Consider the following 14,859-nt stretch of genomic DNA (forward strand, 5'->3'; position numbering starts at 1 on the left):
CCAGTTTGGCCTCTCCTCACAAGTCATGTGTCACAGCCCCCTCACCATTTTCGGTGCCCTCTATTGAACTCTCTCTACATCCTTTCTCTAGTGGAGGTCCTAAAACTGAACACAGTACTCCACATGTGGCCTCACCAGGGCTGAATATAGGAGAATAATCACTTTCCTCCATCTGCTGCCAGTGCTCCTACTAATGCAGCCCAGGATGCCGTTAACCTTCTTCACAACCAGGGTACACTGTTGCCTCATATTCAGCTTATTGTCCACTGAGACCCCCATGCCCTTTTCTGCAGAGCTGCTGCTTAGCCAGTTGGTCCCCATGAACAATGCGTGCCCCCAGAGCCTGGGGGGGCACAGCAACCACTTGCAGGCAGTGGCAGTGGTGGGGCGTAGTGGTGGCAAGCTATGTGGGGTGGTAGTGGGGCGTAGCAGTGTTGGCAGTGGGGGCGGGCTGAGTGGGGAGCTCCTGCAGGTAGCTGCATAGGTGTTGGCAGTGGGGGGGAGGTGGCGAGCGCCAACCAGTGGTCAGTGACCACCTGCAGATGCCAGTGAATGCGGCGACCAGTGGTGACTGGGGACCCCCCACAGACACTGCCGGTGGTGTCGGCAGTGAGGCGGGGTGGTGAGCAGCGACCACCTACAGGCACCACCGGCAGCATCAGCGGCCCTTTTCACAGGGGATGCACCACTAATTTCAGGGGGTGCACATGCACCCACGTGCACCCCCTACGCATTACCAATGTCAGTTCCCATCCTGCAGTGGTGCATGGGATTATTCCATCCTAAGAGCAGGACTTTGCACTTGTTCTTATTGCACGTCATGAGATTTCTTTTGGTCCAATCCTCCAATTTGTCGAGGTCACTCTGAATCCTAGCCCTACCCTTCGGTGTATCTACTACTCCCCCCAGCGTGGTGTCACCTGCAAAGTTGCTGAGCCTGCACTTCATGCCATCTTCCAAGTTATTAATGAAGATATTGAACAAAACTAGTCCCCGGACTGACCCTTAGGACACTCCACTTGATACCAGCTGCAAACTAGACATTGAGCCATTGATTACTACCCTTTCAGCCTGATAATGCAGCCATTTTTCTATCCACCTTACAGTCCATTCATTCAACCCATACTTCTTCAGCTTGCTTGCAAGAATGTTGTGAGCAACTGTAACCCAGGCGGTACTCCAAGATGTACCCCCTCTCCAGTTGAAGGGATCAGAGCAGGGGCACAAGTGCTGTGGGAGGTGTAGGGACCCTCTCCCCCTATAGAGCAGAGCCAGATCACTAATGGGGACTTAACCATATACCTTTTAATGAGAACAGTACTGGGAACATAGCCAGTATAAACCAGAGGGTATAGGGGACACTACAACACCGGGGTGGGGGGGGGCAGGATTCAACAAAGGTTAGACATTTACAATGATAGACATATTCATCCAGTTGACAAAAGAGAGGGTTAACAAACTATAATACACAAACAGCAGAGCAAACAATACTGGTTAGCAAAATATAAAAGGCACAAAATATCAAACAACAAGGAATATAGTGCCTAGGTACCTGGGGGGGGAGGAACCACACAATAACCCCTTTCCACTGCAACATCCCTAAGTCATCCCAGGTGGGACTTGAACTCAGATCTTCCATGTGTTAGGCAGAAACTCTACCACACAGCCACCAGTGCTGGAACAGTACAATGCTGCTAGGGGTCTTGACCTTCCAGGAGCCCCGGCCTCACGTTGAGCTGCCTGGCCTCTTATTGGAGGAGCTGGAAACAGAGCTGGGAACTTCTGAGGTCACTGCTCAGATCCTTGCTGGAGCTGGGGAGCCTCTCCTGTTGGCCAGCAGGGAACCTCTCCTGCCGGCCACACGCCGTGCTGCTGAGGGTCCGACTGCTGCCTGCAGGTCCCACTCCTTCAGGCTCTTCTGGGGCAACTGCTCCCGCCCCGCTGGCTCAGCTCTTGCCAGCTCTTTGAAACTCCTCCTTGTGGTCCCTCGCTGGTCTCCTCTGAGACAGCCGCGCTGCCCCTTTTACCCCCTCCAGGTGACCCAAGGGGCCAATCAGGGGACATGGAAGGTGAGTCTCTGGGGCCTGATTGGTGAGGAAAGGGAATCCCAAGCCCTCCAATTATCTTTTACCCTTTCAAAACCCCTGGGCTAAATCACTACCAGCTAGCCCGTCACACAACTATCAGAAGCTTTGCTAAAGTCCAGGTATATCATGTCCACTGCTCTTCCTGAACCCCCAGAACCAGTCATCTTATCATAGAAGGCAATCAGGTTGGGCAGGCATGACTTGCCCTCTCCCTTGGTGAATACAGCTGACTCTTCCTAATCACTTGTTCTGCTCCAAATGCTTAGAAATGAATTTCTTGAGGACCTGCTCCATGATTTTTCTAGTGATTGTGGTGAGGCTGACCAGTCTGTAGTTTCCTAGATCCTCCTTCTTCCCTCACATAAAGATGGGCACTATATTTGCACTTTTCCAATCATCCAGGACTTCTCCCAGTTGCCACAAGTTTTCAAAGATGATGTCCAGCGGCTCTGCAGTAACATCACCCAGCTGCCTCAGTACCCTCAAAGTGTATCACATCCAGCCCCATGGACTTGTACGCGTCCAGCTTTTCTATATAGTCCCTAACCTGTTCTTTTGCCACTGTTGGCTGCTCACCTTCTCCACAAACTGTGCTGCCTGGTGCAGTAGTCTGCAAGCTGACCTTGCCTTTGAAGACTGAGGTGAAAAAGGCATTGAGTACTTCAGCCTTTTCTTCATCTTCTATGATTTGGTTGTCTCCCCCATTCAGTAAGATATCCACACACTTTCCCTGGTCTCCCTCTTTTTGCTGACATACTTGTAGAAACCCTTCTTGGTATCCTTCACATCCCTTGCTAGCTGCTAGCATGAATGACGTGTGCCCCCAGTGGCTGGGGGGGCACGGCTGCGCTGGCAGTGGCGGGAGTGCAGTGGTGGTAGCAGAAGCATGGCAGCGGTAAGCATGGAGCTCCCACAGATGCTGCCAGTGCTGTCGGGGGTCGGCGATCACCCACAGGCGCTGCCAGCAGCATTGGTGGTGGTCAGTGGCAATTGTGAACCACCTGCAGATGCCACCGGCAGTGTTGGCAGCGGGGTGGCAAGCAGTGACTGCCCACAGGCACCCCTGACAGTGTCAATGGTGCCTTTTTGTAAGGGGTGCACTGCCACACTGAGTGGGTGCACGTGCACCCCCTACATGTCACCCCAGGCTGCTACTCCAATTGCACTTTGGCCTTCCTGACTTCAACCCTGCATGTCCAAGCAGTACTTTCATACTCCTCCCTAGTTATTTGTCCAAATTTCCACTTCTTATAAGCGTCCTTTCTGTGTTTTAGCTCACTGAAGAGTTCCTTGTTAAGCCAAGCTGGCCTGCCGTACTTGCTATTCTTCCTGTGCATTAGTATGGTTTGTTCCTGTGCCATCAGTAAGGTTTCTTTAAAGTACAGTCAGCTCTCCTGGACTCCTCTCCCCCTCAGTCTGGCTTCCCAGGGGATCTTGCCCATGAGCCCCCTGACAGTTGAAGTCTGCTTTTCTCAAGTCCAGGGTCCTTACTCTGCCGCTCTCTATCCTTCCTTTCCTCAAAATCCTGAATTCAGTCATTGCATTGTCAGTGCAGCCCAAGTTGCCATCCAGAATCATTATCCTAAGCATCATCATGACATCTGAATTGCTTTTCATTAATAAAAGTTTAAATCTCTTAGCTAAAAAATAAAGCAGTACAATGTATCTTCAAAATCCTGGTTACTTTCTACTTAGTGTTTACTGAGGTCACAGGAATCAGGTGATTTTAGTGAGCTGAATCAAATACATCAGTAATATTTTAAACAATTTGCGGGGGGATTTTATTTACACCCGGGAACTTATTACTCAATAAACTTTTAATTCTTAATTTCCAGAGTTCTTTTTTTAATACTTATTGGTACCATCTGACATACAAAACTAAATTTATGGAAACCAGTTTTAGGTGCTACCATGCAAATATAGTTTGGCTTTGGGTGGCAGAACACTTTTCCAGTTTTGAAATCATGACAGGAAAATTACTCCTCTATAGCCAAATGAAATTAGGACACCTACTAAAGGCCCTCATTCACCTATTCAGTATCTAAATGTGATCTTATTTCAAGTCCCTGAAAAGCAGTGGGTGCAAAAGGTGGATGGACCATCATCCAGCCAAGATAATGGTGCGTCACAAAAGCTTGTGCGTGAATGCTTTTTTCAGAGATTTGAGCAAGGTGGAGTAGGATCACACTTGGATGCCCAAGTCCACTTAGAGGCCTCTTGGGTAGAATTTGATCTGGCACCAAATATACTGTAGAGAACAAATAAACACAACTTTATCTTATACCTGCTTAATCACAGATTCCTTCAGCCTTTTATTTAATCATTCATGAGCAGTACAATATTATTAGCTTATTGAATCACTAAATCAATTAATTAATTGAAGAATATTTTGGGTTTTTTTCACTGACATGAAACATTTGCACTAGTTCAGCAAAACACTAGACTGCCTTTCCCTTGAATTGTAATTCAAGGCCCACTGGGCTTCATGGAAGAATAAGTCTCCCACAGTGCAATACAGACGTGCCTCTTACCAAGCTGCACTCTACATCATGGATGGCATGACTGTTAATCATAACAGATGTGGAATGCCAGTATCCTAAACTTCAGCTTCTGTGAGGCAAAGCACCATTATGGGAAAATGAAGTTTAGTGTTGAATTGACTCAAAAGGAAGCATTTCGGGCCATTATGTTTATCATCATCAGCAGCAGCAATCCTTTGCAGTTAAGGATGGTTTTCTTTCATGATTGTCTGATCTGTGGGTCTGCAGATGGTTGACGAGGCCTATCTGGGATTGACATACTCTTGCAGTTTGGGTACATGTTTCCATGTGGAGTGGGTGGCTCTGAGTTCTTGGTTCAATCCGTGACATTCGTTGCTCCCGTTTTTCCGTCTCCTGTTGTTGTCATAAGGTTTCAAAGTACTGAAATCCTTGCAGCAGACTCTTCCCCCATTTGGGATGATCCGGGGCAATAGTCTCCCATGAATTGAAGTTGATGTTGCATTTTTTCACGTTGGCCTTGAGGACCTCCTTGAAGGGCTTTTTCTGCCTTCTTCTTGAGCGTATGTTTTGACTGAGCTGGGAGAATAAGACATGCTTTGGGAGTCTGGAGTCGGACATCCAGATGACATGGCTGGCCCAGCAAAGTTGATGTTGGACAATCATCACCTTGATTCTCATGGTGTTTGCTTGTGAGAGGACATTTATGTTGGTGCATCTGTCTACCCAATGGATTTAAAGGGTTTTCCACAGGTAGCATTGATGGTACTTCTCCAGTGATTTCAGGTTTCTCCTGTATGTTGTATTGGAAGCTGTATTTCAGCTTCATACAGTAAGGTGGGGATCACGACTGCTTGATAAACCATGAGCTTGGTTTTGGAGCTGATGTCATGATCTTCAAACACCATTTCCTCAGGTGTCCAAAGGTTGCACTTGGACATTTGAGGTGATATTGTGTTTCTTTGTTGCTGTCAGCCGCTTGCAAGAGATGGCTTCCAAAGTATGGGAAATACTCAACATTCTCCAAAGCCTCACCATAAATCTGAATTCCTGGAGCTGGGGACTGTTCATTAAGAGCTTGTTGATGGAGGACCTTAGCCTTCTGAATGTTAAGTGGCAGTCCCATTTTCTTGCATACGTCAGTAAAGACATTGAAAATTGGCTGAAGGTCTGCTTCCAAGTGAACACACACTACAGCATCATCAGAGTACCGGAGCTCGAAGATTGAGGTCTGGGTGCTCTTGGTTTTGGCTCAGAGTAGGCTGAGTTTAACAACTTCCCATCCGTTCAGTAGTTTAGCTCTATGCTGACTGGAAGCTTGTTGGCAGTCAGATGTAGCATCACGGTAAGAAATATTGAGAAGAGCATTGGAGCAATAACTCAGCCTTGCTTAACTCCCATCTTAACCCCAAAGGGATCAGTGATAGATCCGTTATTGAGAACCACCACTTGCATACCATCATGAAGCAGGCAAGGAAAGGTGATGAATTTTGGTGGACTTCCATACTTCAAAAGGATCCTCTACAGAGCTTCTCAGTTTCAAACAAGAAGCATCGTGGAGGATCTTTGTGTTTGTCATAGCCTATCAGCTGTTCCCAAGTTTATGAGACCAACGTACCCAGAATAATGTGCATTCTGGTTGTTCCAAATTGTTCTTTATAATTGGAATCTCTCTCTGTTTGGGAGTTGTCTGGTTTGGTTGAGCTCAGAGCAAGCCAATCCACTGGTCCTTAATGCTGGGGCTTGGAGTGGTAATCTGACAACCTGTCTTCATAAAACAACCAAGATACAGAAATTCAGCAGGGTAGTCATTCAGGCAAAAAAAAAAAAAGCAGGTCTTATTAATAGAGGCTGTGCCAGTAGTAATGACATGTCTTGGTGAAACCACCAGGATACCAAGTCTCAGATAAGCTCTTAGCTAAACATAAAACTATCAGTGAATCTACAACAACACCAAAAGTGATTAAAAAATAAGTAACTATCTTGACATCTCTATGTTGTGTAAGTTGTAGGCAAGATGACTAATCCTCTCAGAAAACTGCTCAAAGCCTGGGAGCTAATTAATAGTTTTTGCTCTGTGTTACATTTCAGAATTGATAAGTGGAAAGCAGTTACACAACAGACAATTATGATTTTTTATCTCTTCATCTCTTCTGCAGTTACCTAGGAAATCTAATGAGGTTCCCAGTCATGGCAAATGCTGAGTAATGGACATTTTGGATACCTGTTTTATGGGTAACAAAATGAAGTGGAAAAAATGGGCCTGGCCTGTTTCCAAAATGAAAATGGCAGAAGACTGGTAAAATTACATAGGGGAGCTCAGAACTGGAGGATAGATTTTTCCCCACCAAAATCCAAAACCCCACTTGGGATTCCCCAAGTAGGGTAGCAGGAAACAAACTGACCATCCGTGCACTGAAAGAAGTCTGGGTCAGCTCTTAAGGACAGAGAGAAGCTGAAATCAATGTGGTCATAATTTGCATATAGCCAGACTGAAGACCAAACCAAAGTAAAACAACCCCCACAAAGCATTAAGAACATGGGTAACACGAGGCTCATAGACAAGAAATTACAGATCACTCAAAGAAAACTGAGGTGCAGGGGCTACAAGCTTAGATCCACTACAAGGGTAAGTCAAGGTCCTCAGTATACACGGTACATAAAAGTGGAGCTGATTTCCAGACAGGCACGTCTAAAGTTTGAGTCAATGTGGCTGTAGTGGAGACGTGCAAGAGAATGGAAGCAAGGTAAAGTGAAAATGTCAGTTCCTCAAAGAAAAAGCAAAAAAATGCCTGCATAAAACAAAGGACACGCAGTAAGAAGAAGAATGAGGACATCAGAGTGGCTGAAGCAATTGCTGAACGAGATAACAGTAAAATACTATTGTGCGGGCCAGGAGTGACCCGAGCCCTTTTCGCGCTGCACGCGGGCTGTGGCCAGCAGCCTGGGCACGCCGGGGCGGAGAGGGAAGGCCTTCGAGCTGGAATTAGGCACGGATGCGTAGCGGTAGTTTAAAAGATTGTTTACTTACCCCGAGATGGCAGTGGTGTAGGCTGGAAAGCTTGCTTGAGTTGCAGTTACAGACAAACAACACAGACGGTCTCGTGGAGGTTGCTAGGCTCCATGGTGCAGAGCTCCGGATGCTCTGGGTGAACGAGCCACCAAAATAGAAATCGTAAGTACGTCTTATAAAAGTTGCGTTCGAAGACGGGAAGAGGTGGGCGGTGGATCAGGCCGCCACGCTCCTCTGGATCTCACACAGGGTTTCTATTACCCTGCCGTGTGTGAATAATTTAGCACTAGCCAATCATGGGGAACGAATTTACATACTGGTGGCGGGAACTCTTTTGCACCGTGCATTCCTCTTGCAACATGAGCAATGCACTCTGCAAAAGAAGCTGCAGAAAAGGCGGGAAACTGGTCCCTGCACCGGGGTTTCCTCTGCTACAGGAAACTCTCCCATGCAATGCTCTGCAACTTGACGGGGATAATGCTGGTGCTGAAGCACACACACACAATCATGCCTTTTGGGTCATGACAACTATCAGCTCAACAAGCTTTTAATGGGTCAGTTTATACCCACCATTGGGTCTTTCAGGAGAAGGCAGGAAAACCTAGCCAAGACTGTGGGGAGCTGCACCAATAAAGTGAAAACCCAACTGCTGCAATCTGGCAGCATTTTGCTGTAAAAGTTAACACAAGGGATAACACAAGTGTTAACCATGTTACATCTATGGTCTAATGTGCCGCAAGGTGCACTGCCACCTGGAGGTCCAAGGGACATCTGGTGGGGCTGGAACTTCTCTTGCCTCTGAAGACCCTTTTGCCACAGTGCCTTTGGCTGTACCCAAGTGACTCCCAGCCAGGCCATGAGCTACTTCAGCTCCAGCAGCAGTCCCAGCAGCACAGCAGCTGCAGGCACCAGACAGCAAACTCAGGGCCCTGTTACACAGTGATTTTGGGTAGCTCCTGGAGCTCTTAACACCTGGATTGTCCATAAGTTAACACCTTTAAGTAGCTTAAAGCACACATTATGCAGCTCAAACTTACACCATTTTAGGACAGGAGTACCTACCTCTGAGTGCCTCTGATCTGCACAACCCGGATCCTGTTCCGTTAAGGTGTGGCCACTCCCCACAGATGTGCTGCTCAAGACGAAGTCCTCCAAGCAGCCCAGGATGCAGTGGCCTCTCTCCCCACTCCTGTTCTGTGTTCCTGTGCCCTCCACCAAGGGCCTTGTTACATCTTATACTGTAAGCCAAACAAATGTTAATTGGCTAAGCGTTGTTCGGCTTAGTGGAGCAGTTGCGCCTTAAGGCGAAAAACCATCTCTGACTGTCCTTCCTTGTATAGCTGTGACTGGCCACTAGAGGCTTGGTGAGCAGGGGCAGGACTAGGAGCAGGCCTGGCTTGCTGCTTCTGCTAGGCAGAGCTAGCACTGCAGCCCTGAAGTGCCTGGTGGCAGCAGTGCCTTCCACTGCCACCCAGACCTGCTTGCTGCTTGACTCTGAGGGGCCTGGTCCTGTTTTTCCTCCAGAGACCACCCCCACAAACCACCCCTGCCTGTGCTGCCAGTCAGCTGGCCGGATGCCACCTGAGCTTCGAAAAGGATTGGGCCCCTGAGAGCTGAGGTGGTAGTTTGGCTGGTGGCAGCATGGGTGCACTGAACTTCAGGAAAAAAAAGGCCCGATCCTTTTCAGAGCTCAGGTGGCACCTGGCCGGCTGGCACCCTGGGCCGCAGGGGTGAGCTGCTAGCTGATTGGGTGCTGCCTGAGCTCCAAGCGGCCCAACAAATCATTGCAGTGTCCCTACTTTTAGCCTCCAAATCTGTATCTCCAGCCATGCTGTGCCCCAGGATGCCCCATCCCTCTGCTCCGTGGCAGGGTCACAATTAGGGCTCCTTCTTTGCTCAGTTTCTCTTGACTCCCTGCCTCTCACAGCCACTTCCCAGCCTAAGTTTGCAGCTAGCCAAAGGAAAAGCCCTTAAACTTAATTTCTTAACTCAAGGAATGGCATCCTTTATGAATGGCAGGGCACAGGTTGCAACCCTACTGCCTTCACAGTCCATGGGCCACTGACTCTGTGCTGCTGTCCCAGCACTCCCTGCTCTCTCACTTTCTTTTGTGCCTTCCCCCCACCTTGCAGTCTCTGCTTACCATTGCCATCAAGGGCCATAAACTCCCCTGGTCAATGGCCATGCTGAGGGGAAAAGTTAGTAGCAAGGGTAGAGAGCAGGTAGGGCTGGGGCATCAGCAGGGGCTACAGGTGAGATATGGAGCGAGCACAGCACTGAAATGCACCAAGACAAATGGTGCGGAGCAGGCAGAAGGACCCAGGGGACCTCTCTGTGGCCCCCACTGCTGCTTGATGCCTATGCCTCTAGTCACTGGGGGCTAGATCCAAAGTCTGCACATGCCAGAACCAGCCTATAGGTTGCCAACACCTGCCTTAACTAAATTCAGGATTTGCCAGTTGCCTTGGGTGGATGGAAACTCCCATTGCCTCCAAGCTCTCTCGCTCAATAACTTGCCGTTCAGCCTTTTAAAAAATGCAGTTTAGCAATCCCCTCAGGCTTAGTGTGGTTTGTGCTTGCCTATGGATCACAGCCCCCCACTTGATGGCAGTCATTAACACCTTCCAGCCTACTCACAAAGGAAAAGATAAACAGGAATTCATGAGACAAAGGAAATGCGCACCTAGTCCAAGGCAGACAAGGTTCTTTGGGTGAATCCAATATCTTTTATTAAACCAACTAAAATAGTTGGAAAAATTCTTCTTTGCAAGCTTTCAGGCACAAACACCCTTCTTCAGGCATTGGGAGAGTCTGTTGGTGCTTGTGTGCTGTCCTGGGTAGAATAGAAGCTGATTAAACTAATCCAAGGGCATTAGCCCTGCCAACCAAGAGGACTGCTGTAAACAACTGAGACAATGAAAGCTTCTCATAAAGAGCTATTTATAATGTAAGCTTTGGCAACTTAACTGTCTAGGTGCATGTATACATGACCTGGCAACTGTAGTGACGTAAGGCATATCTGCTCAGACTCCTTGTTCCTGCAAATGGGTGCAATATAGCTATGGCACATGCCAATACGAGCAGGGAGGCAGTTAGCCAGTAGGGCTGTGTGAGGCTACAGGTGGTGATTCGATTTGGATGAGATTCGGCCTGATTTGGTGGCTGAATCTCCAAATCCGAATCGAATCGGGGGACCAATTAAAAGGTCCGAATTGATTCAAAGCTCTCCGAATCTTTGGAAAAGATTCGGAGAGCTTTGATGATTCGGGCAGTCCCCGGTGGCTGCAGCAGGGACCTGAAGCCAGACTCTGAGCTGGTAAGTAGGGGCAGGGGAGGGGGCCATAGGGGGACCCCTGCCAGCCCCCCTGACCCACCGCTTCTTCAGCCCCACGCGCCATGGCTGCCCTGTCCGCCCCAGCATGGTACTTTAAAAAAAGGCCCTGGTGCTCACCGGGTGCTGTCGGGCGGTTGGGGGCGGGGGGGTAATCCCTCCTGCCCCCAACTGCCCCATGCTGCATGGGGGCTCTGCCCAAGCCCCCCAACCCCCCCACCCCTTGGTTCCCTAGCCTGGGCCAGCTCCAGCCCTTTAAGAAAAAAGAAAAAACTTAAAAAAAACCCTGGGACTCGCTGCTCCTGCAGGAGCCTCAGTGTTTCAGGGGCTTGTGCAGAGCCCCCCACATGGCGTGGGAGGCAGTGGGGATCAACCCCCCCACACACACCTGGCAGCACCTGGTGATCCGGGGCTTTGTTTTTAACAAGTGCTGGGAGCTGGGGCAGACATTGCTGGGCTGGGAGAGGGGCGGGGATGGACCTGGCTTGGCTGATTCGGAGATTCAGTCGAATTGAATCGAGACAGTGATTTGAATCACTGAATCCAATCACCGTCCCCCAGATCGGCTGAATCTGAATCCGAAGCGAATACTAGCTGCTTCGCACAGGCCTATTAGCCAGGTTAGTCTGAAGGCAGTCAGAAGGCAGGGTGGATATGTACCTTTGTAGACAAACTAACTAAGATATATATAGTGAGCACAAGTTTTTGTGAACCTAAGCTCAATTCACAGAATCTGATGAAGTGAACTTGGGCTCACAAAAGCTTATGCGCTCTTTCAATATACCTTATTTAGTTAGTCTACAGAGGTGCATATCTGCTCTGTCTTCTACATGCCAATATACCAGTGATGCCCAACATGTGTGTTGGCATACCAGTGTGTAATGAGAGCAACAGAAGCATGCCTCAAGATCCTGATGTGTGAGGCAGTAAATGCTCTCCTCCCCCACTGGATACTCTGTGCCTGCTCCTCTAGGGTCTGTTGTCATTTACTGCATCAAACCATAGGTTCATCTTGTCCAGTCTCCTGTGTCACATAGACTCGGTGTCCCTTTCTGAATCCCTTTTTATTAACCTGTGACCTCATTCCCATTCCTGTTTTCTTTTTTGTTGCCCCAGGTATTCACTTGATGTGTCCCCAGTGGCCAATCTTCTTGAGGGATGCTTACAGTTTTCCATGATGTGTTAAGGCCCGTGACCCCTGGTAGGGTTACCATATTTCCAGTATCAAAAAAGAGGACACCTGTGGGGTGGGGCAGAGTGGGAGGAGAAGGGGTGGGACATATGATTGTGGTGGGGGCAGTGATATGCCTGTGCCCTGCCTCTGCCTCTCACTTCTAAGCCCCTGCCCCCAGCCCTTCCTCACTCCCAAGCCACAGCCACCTGCCCCCTACCCATGCTGGTTCCCCTCACTCCCTACGCACAGACCCCTGCCCCCCCACCCCTGCCAGTGCCCCTTACTCCAGACCCACAGACTTCTGCCCCCTAGCCTTGCTGCCCAAGGGCACACCATCTCTCTCTCTCTCTTTACCAGGGAGTGGCTTTACGGGGCCATGCAGGGAGCATGTGACCCCCAACAGCCAATCATCTTATCTGCTGCTCCTGGCCCTAAGCAGCCAGCCCAGGAGAGCAGAGGAAGAGCAAAAAACCCAGACATTTGCTATCATTTTAAAAACCCACCCGGACATGAGGACAGGGGCAAAAAAGAGGACATGTCTGGGATAACCTGGACGTATGGTAACCCTGCTGTGGCACATCAAATAGGCCTGTGTCACACAGTGGCAGAAAGCAGATGCTGAAAGGGAGAGTGAACTGGATAAGACTAGGGGGGTTTTCCGCTGTTCCTCTCTCACTTGCAGCCTCCAGCATTTAATACCTACGAAGTTCTGATTCAGAGGATGCATCTCTAACTCCCATATTCAATAGCTACCTGTGCCCCTTTCCTCCAACAATTTGTCCAAGCCCTTTTTGAATCTGGCTAAACTTCTACAACATCTGGTGACAATGAGTTCAACACTTTAGTGACAAGTTGTGTGAAAAAGAACAGGCTTTTTTAGTTTTAAACTTACTATCTACTAGTTTCATTTTGTGACCCCTCATTCTTGTATTGTGAGACTGTAAATAATAAATCCCTATTGACTTTCTCTTTGCCATTTCTTTTTTCTAAACTGAATAGGCCTGGCCTCAAATGGAAGCTCTTCCATGCCGCTAATCACACTTGTTGCCCTTTCTTTGAACTTTCTTTAGTTCTTCTATATCCTTTTTGAGGTTTGGGGACCAGAACTGGGCACAGTAGTCAAGGTGTGGATGCACCATGGATGTAAAAAGGAGCATAATGATACTTTCAGTTGTGTTTATAATTCCCTTCTTAATAAGCCCTAACATTTTGTTTGCCTTTTTGATAGCTACTGAGCTGATGTTTTTAGGAAACTGTCCACAGTGACTCCCAGATCTCTTTCCTGTGTGATAACAGCTCATGCAGAGCCCAAAGTGCAGTTATTGTTTGGGTCATTTTTTCCCAGGTACACTGCTTTACACTTACCTACATTGAATTTTGTCTGCCTTTTAGTTGCTTATTTGCTCAATCATGCCAGTTCCTTCTGTAGTTGCTCACAGTCTGCTCTGGTCTTTACCACTTTGAATAATTTTGCATCATCCACAAGTTTGGCCACCTCACTACTCACCACCCCCTTTCCAGATCATTTATGAATATGGTAAACAGCACCCGCCCTGACACAGATCCCTGGGGGACCCCCCTATTTACTTCTTTCCATCCTGAAAATCGACCATTTAAGTGAAGAAATTGCCGTCTTTGTCTGCCTCCCTGTTCTGAGTCTGCCCGGCCCCCTCTGTTCCAAACTCCGGCTGCTGGATCCACCTGGTCACATAGGTGATTCCATTGGGAGGGGGAACTCGCTCCCCCTTTGTTCCCGCTTCCTACCCAAATACCTGGGAGGCACTGGTCGTTCTACCTGAGGTTGCTGACGTTTTTCAGACTGACCAGCCTGCATCAGCTGGGGTCTGAGGATACTGGTTTATGGTTGGAACTTAGTGATGAGGTCACAAAGGTTTTAAAAGGGGGTCACTCCATTTTAGAGGGGTCAGACATTTTGGGACACTGAAACAAGCAGTCAGCCTCCAGAGCTCTATCAGTCTCTGGATGAACATGCAAGTAACTTACTTGAAATTTAGCCAGTAACTCAAGATTCAGGGAACTAGATACATATCGGAAGGGCCAACAAGCCCATTCTGATTTGCTCAAGTGGGTTTTATCAACTTTCCATTGTTTTGTATTCCTTCTTCGCTCTCTCACTCTCTGTTCAGTAAAGATATCTGTTATAGCACGCCTCGCTCTGTGTGTGCTTGAGGGGTAAGGCAAGCCTTTTTAGCTCCCTTTGCTTGGCTGGCTAAGGTGAGTGTGGATTTTTACTTTCCTCCAATACAGGAGGCTACTTGTGAATGCTTCAGGTTAAAAGGAAAGATCCCAAAGTACCACAATGACTCAAGCACTGCCAAGGTCCACAGGGTCTGTGTACCCTGGACAGCACAGAGCCCTGACAAAGACCCAGGGTGGTGGCGGCGGTTACCCCAGGCTTGCGGGTGTGCTCCAGGAAGGGGATTGGCCAGACCTAGGTGCCCCAGGAGAGATATCCAGTGAGGTGGGTGGCTCAGTGCAGGAGCGCCCCCTACTGGCCTGCCACACAAACCACCTAGGGATTTGCCTTGTAGAGGGGATTATACAGGTAGCATTTGGTAAAGGAGCACTCCAGGGCCAGGATACGGTGGGGCTAGAGCACAGAGCTCCAGTAGCTGTGTGTAGGTAAAACTGCCTGTGGTATTAGGAGCTGCCAGAGCTGTCACAGCAGCTGTGAGGCTATGGAGAGTTGCAAGAGAAACCACAGAATTGTTCCCAACAGTGAAAGAATAAGCAGA

This window comes from Alligator sinensis, unplaced genomic scaffold (assembly GCF_000455745.1).
Source record: "Alligator sinensis unplaced genomic scaffold, ASM45574v1 scaffold301_2, whole genome shotgun sequence".
NCBI classification, from domain to species: domain Eukaryota; kingdom Metazoa; phylum Chordata; order Crocodylia; family Alligatoridae; genus Alligator; species Alligator sinensis.